General features: G+C 41.4%; 1 protein-coding gene across 3 annotated transcripts in view; it reads right to left on the reverse strand.

Annotated features, from left to right (window-relative positions):
• The window catches only part of BACH2 (BTB domain and CNC homolog 2), a 190,638-nt gene extending 185,139 nt beyond the window's left edge, over positions 1-5,499 (reverse strand). For all 3 annotated transcript variants that reach the window (XM_026845579.1, XM_026845575.1, XM_026845578.1), the window contains exon 1: positions 5,408-5,499. The gene's annotated coding sequence lies outside the window, so the exon portion shown is untranslated. The remainder of the gene's footprint in view (positions 1-5,407) is intronic.
• Between the last annotated feature and the right edge of the window lie 501 nt (positions 5,500-6,000).

The following is a 6,000-nucleotide window of genomic DNA, read 5'->3' on the forward strand; positions in this document are numbered from 1 at the left end:
TTCTGATTTGCCCTTTTTTCAGTATCACTTTCAGTACTGGAAGATGTGCATTTCCTCCTAGATAATGACAGACACATCCTGCAGTTGTAGTTTATTCTTCAACTCCTATTTTATGTTTACTTCCCTCTCCAGGTCCTCTGACCCCAGCTCAAACAGCAACACAGGTCACTCAGCAATCTTACTGTCCTCTCTTTACTGGAGTGGAAGAGAGGTGGATAACAGCAGCTCAGCAAGACAAAGTAGTGTGCCAAGTCTTCCCCCACTCGACATAAATAGATTATATTTTCCAGATGTGCATCTCTGACATCGAGGCTAAGCGTCGGCAGTACTCACTGCGGTGAAACGTGAAACACTGAGGAGACAGGAGAGGGGAAGATTTTAGCACCACAAGCAGGGGTACAATTACATTTTTTTTGAGGGTATGAGATCTTTCACTGTTGCACATCAAATCACTAAAGCTTCCATAAGTTAAAATATTAAAAAAAGCTCAAACTAATATTTTCCAACCTTTCACTAAGCCTAGGGGCCAAAACCACACGTTTTAAAGGTCTTCCACAGTTTTATTATTAGAAGTAGAAACCCTACTGATATGATGAGTCATTTGTATTGGCGGAAACCAAGAACACCCATTTTCTTCATGTGTTACAAAGCTCTCAATGTGGTTTTCTATTCATTACTGGTCGAAGTAGTTGACTAAAACCAAAACAAGTGACAAGAGCTCACCTTATTGTTATTAAAACCTATTTTATACCAGCTGATTTTTTTCACACATTTAGAGATTGCTTATTTTTCATTCCATTCCACAAAAGAAGAAAAATACACAAAAGACAACTATGAATCTCAACGCTGTGACAGAAAATCCGCAACTGCAGATGGATAATTCACTCTGCTTCTGCAAAGGCTTTTGTGATGGACTAAGAAGGGAAGAAGAAAGGAGGGAAGATAAAAACCACAACAAGATGATCAGTTAAAAAATCATCAGTCAGCACAAGCTATCATTTTAGGATCCTTATGAGTAATCAGAATAGAGTCTGTAAATAAAGCAGCAGTTGTAGAAGAGTGTAAGTTTTTATCTTGATGCAAATGAAGGAATCCTTTCATGCTAACAGCCAGTGATATTGCCACACAGGAGATAAAAAACAGATTAATTTTCAGAATTTTGCTATTTCTTAAAGATCGCTAAACTCAGATTTTTAAAGTTTAATCAGAATTCCTTGCTGGCTTTAAAGATTTCTCCCATTAAAAGGGGTGGAGGGTAGGAGACTGTACAGTTTGCAATTGGCAAGGGAAAATACAATTAATACCCTGGACTTGCCACATCCAAATTGGGAACAATGCTTGAGGGGATTTTTTTTTTTGTTCAATGTCCCATTCACAAAAAAAGAAACAAAATAAGCCCCAGAGGTTTAGTCCTGCTGAACATCCATAACATCTAGATGCACTTCGAGCACAACTTCCACAGCGGTGTAACAAATTTCTGCTTTATGCTGTGCACCCAGCAGAACAGCAGCCTGGCAAAATGACATAGTGGATTTTGATATTACTGGGGAAGAAAACCACAGCAAAGCAGTGACCAGAGAACTGAAAATAACCTTTGAACAACGGCTCAGCACTGACGGCCTCTCTGCCTGCGCCTCCTATTGTGGATAGTTTATAGCGAGGGTAGCTCCAAGCTGCACCAGACACGTGAGTCAGCAAGAGCAGCTTGTAGGAAACTGCTGACATGTTCAATTGCTCTCACATACGCTGAACACACCTACCCGCTAAATAAAAAACAGGCTGCATGCAAATCGTGGTAAAGGAAAACCTCCACACCTACAGTTCCTGTTTTCCTAGTTCAGGTTTAAATTTTAAAGCGATCACTAATAAAGAAAAGAAGAAACCCTCAGTGGATGTCAGCTATAATAAGTAGCTATAATTAAGTCTCAAGGGTCATTTTGTTTATTTAAACAGACGTAACTGCTTCTCCTCTTTTCAAAAAACAAAATTGCTGCTCCACAGCCCAGAAGCCCTGCACTGTGACAAGCAGTAAACAGTTCCTGTTTTTCTTAGCGAGGAGACTCCTTTTGAACCTATGCACCAAAACCCACCTACCCATCACAGCCCGGCTGAGTGTTTTCAAAGCTCGGGAGCTAAACCATAAGCTTCCAGCTTCCATTTCCACTACTAGGGATAAACTGGAAATTCCCAGGTTTTTTGTTCCTAAAAGCTTTTCAAACATCTTGTTCAGTTGATATAAAAGCAGAAAAAGTTGTATGCAAATTGTAGGTCTTGGGAATAAATCCGGGAGGATCTGACCCTTTTAGGTCACCTTTCACACTAAAAAGAAGAAAAGGGGGTACCTCAGCTGCCGGTGCCTCTTGTCCCCGCAGCCACCACCACCTCCTTCTCTTCTTCCTTTGAAGCACTGAATCTAAAGTGTCCCCACTTGCTCTGAGGGGAGGCTTGCACCAAGCAGGTGTAAACAGCAAAGGGAAAGCAGAGGCTGAGGAGATCTGGGAGGAATGAGGGGTTATGTGTGGAGAGGCTGCACGCAGAAGCTGCAGTTCAGCCCCCACCACATTAGGAGCTCTTTGCAGGCAACCTGTTTCAAGCCAAACAGGGACACATCTATCGATCTGCTGAGATGCCAGTGCAGTGCAGCTGGTGTTCTTCAGGTTGTTGCTGTGGCTCTTTCTGCATAAAGATCAATACAATCAAGCAGAGGAGTCTTCCCAGACTGATTTCTGATGGATTAAAGTTCTGTCGTACATGTAAACTTTTAGCATAAAGGTTTTCCTGAACTTATTCCCTCATTTCTTTTTATTTACTTGTTCTGAACACGTGGTTGCTCTTTGATCAATACTATTAGTTCTAGTAACTCGGGAGCCTTGAGTCCATCGCTGACCATAAAGGCATTTGTATGCATTCCACTACTTGCCTGCTTTAAAATTATAATTCATAGTCCAAGAGTGGCACTGTAAGTACTGCTCTTTTCAATCCACTACAAAGATGTTTCTGCCTAACTAAAAAGCAAAATGAACACATTGCAACTCAGCTGGCTATATTCATACATTTTACATCTTCTTGAAGCAAGCTTCAAATGAATGCGTAATATTCAGGCAGCTGCCAAGGTTAATGTCTTTTGGCTGAATGTAAAGGAATGATGACCATTTTTTGTAAAAAGCTGAATAAGTAGTTTGAGCACTATTCTGGAAAACCTTTGGGAGTTAGTGGGGTTAGAAATCTACTGTCCATTCAGCTACTACAACAAAATCATTTAGGCACCTGCTCAAATATCAGTAAAGAACAGCAATGTCAGAAAGACTCTCTTCTACATTCTCTTAAAGCATCTGTAGTCAGGAGGAACTCTGAAAACAGCAGGACTAACTCGGACTTAGAGAAAGCTTTAAGTTCAAATCCAAATTTTTTTCAACACATTAATGAAATGACTGGTATTATTTCTCCAGCACAGTTCAACCCAGAAACCACTAATACACAACCATCGCACCCAAAATGAAACGGGATGGAAATTCAGACCCAGAGGTAAAAGAAGGAAGCATGCATGCCTTCAAAATGTAAGTCAGATGTGCTAAACACTACAGGTAGGTTCATGCAACTTGTAAACTGAGAAGCCATTCAAAGAGCATTCTTTTGAGTAAAACAGCACGTACATTTTGATTTGAATATATAAAGGATGTTCATACTAACTAAATTAAAATCACAAGAGACTGTTCACGTCACACAATAAACGCTATTCTATTTACACCAACAGTTTATTACATGAAAATGTCATTACTACCGAAATGATTACTTCGCATATATTAATGTTACACATCTCATTTTTCAGCTTAGTGCCATAAATGTCTCTTAGCTACGCTTTAAGAGGACTCCTCTTTATCTCTGCGTATGTGAAGTTCTCACCAAAAAGAGTATCACAAGCACCCAATAAGAAAGCATCTCTTTTTATTCTTCTTGGATTTTTAAAACAAAAAAAAGTGATTGTTAATTTTTTTTTTCATGGCTGGTGATATTTGAGAGAAAACCTTAAGGAAAATAATTAATTGGCAATCACACTGCAGCCTTGTTAAGAAAGATAGCTACTGCACTTCAGAACAGAAAATCAAGCAATGAAAGTTTTAAAATAAGCAAAGGCAAGCAACTTCTGTCACATATTCCACACTACAGATTATCCACACAGTGTTTTATTTTCAGCTCTCTTTGTCATTAATTACGCGCACAGAGAAAGAGATATGCAAGTCTGGTATACAGTACGGGGATTTTATTAAACTCATTAATTACAATGAGTCTCTGAGGCTTTCTACAATGTTGAAGATTTACCAGAACCTCCTTGTATTAGAAGCACCGTCAGTGCCTGTTTATTAGGATTTGGACCATTACTCTCAGCTAGCAACTCAGGTGCTAACTCTAACTTTCCTTCATGCCCAGCACAGAAGAGCGAACAGACAATGTTTCCTTGCTGCAAAATGAAGGACAGTAAGCTAAGAGGGAAGGAGTGCTTCCCACCTACATCACCCACGCACCCTGACACCGTGCACGACATTAATACCAACACATGTTCAAGATATGCCTCCGGGTCAGAAAAGGACTAGGAATACCTGTCCTCGCACTGCTCGCCAGTGTGAGAGATCTGGGCATAAACAATTGCTGATGATTAACCAGTCGGGATCTGTCAGCACGTGCATCAGCCGTGCACCTTCTGTGTGCTCCTTTCCCATCCAATCCTCACAACTGCAGAAGTTTTCAAAAAATTTAGTTGTTCAAGCACTGATTACCCAGCCGAGTTGCCCATCATTACCCGGAAATGCACACTCTGCTTCTGTGGAGCATTTCTGCAAAACACCTCTAAATACCCTGACAATCACCCTGTCTCCAAAATCACTAGGGACCTTTCTTGCCCACTGGACAGCTCAGTGTACTGGCGTACATTTGTTTGAACGGCTCGTTCAGTATTACAGAGCAAACTAACACGAAAACTAGACCCACGATCCTGGTTTTTGAATCCTCTACTTTTCCAATTACTCACGGCTTCCTTCCATTTCTTGCAGAGCACCTTCAGAACAGCCTTTGAAGCCGGAGGGTCAAATGTGAAAAACGATGCTGAAAGCACAGGTTCAATACACCGCAGGGAAGTACAACACCGATCCATTTTGCTGCACAAATGCCCAGATCCCAGTGACCGGGGGCAGGCGGGTGGATACAAAAGGCAACAACAGGCTTTTGAAAGAACAAGCCCACATCTGAAGTGGAATTTTATTTCTATCTGTCAGATGTAAAGACACCAAAAACACCGGTCTCGGGCCATCGCTACAACAGCCCCGTAGACAACAGCTTAACAGGCAAGCTTGTCATTTTATTCTACCCTTCTCATCAAACGCAACTACCTTAAATTTTGGTATTTACATACCTGAAGAAGTCAATTTACCCAAGCACCACCACCCTCTTCAAACTGCAGAGCATTCCACCACCTACAGCAGAATCTCGGACAATTCCCAGCCTGAAAAAAACGACTTGTTTCTAGCTCGAGCCCCTGAATACCGAATTAAAATATGCACAAGTTTAGCGACAGTTCCAAAGTCTCTGAAAATGAGTTTTCAGCACGAAAACACTGACATGACTTCAACTAGAGCAAACAGCAACACCGCAATTTCCCAATCTTGCAAACATCCTGCAGAGTATTTCTAGGAAGATGTCATCCCTTGCCTCACGTTTATTACTGGAGAATGAAAAACGGGGTTTACTCCGGAGCTGCCGGGGCTTCAACAGCAAGGGCACAATGATCTCACGATAACTGAAGCGTTTTAAGCAAGACACCCGCTGCATTACAAAAATAGCCTGCTCCACAAAAGGAGAGGCATGATTTCACACTTAGCGTCTTTCATGACAGCCAGCGTCTTCGCGGCGCGCTGCCTTGCCTACACGCTACGTTTTAATGATCCAAGAAACTGTTATCGGAGTTCACATCTCTCTCCAAACCTATAAAAACGGGGACCGGGGGGG

This window comes from Athene cunicularia, assembly GCF_003259725.1.
Source record: "Athene cunicularia isolate RWA chromosome 3 unlocalized genomic scaffold, athCun1 chr3_part1, whole genome shotgun sequence".
Classification (NCBI taxonomy): domain Eukaryota; kingdom Metazoa; phylum Chordata; class Aves; order Strigiformes; family Strigidae; genus Athene; species Athene cunicularia.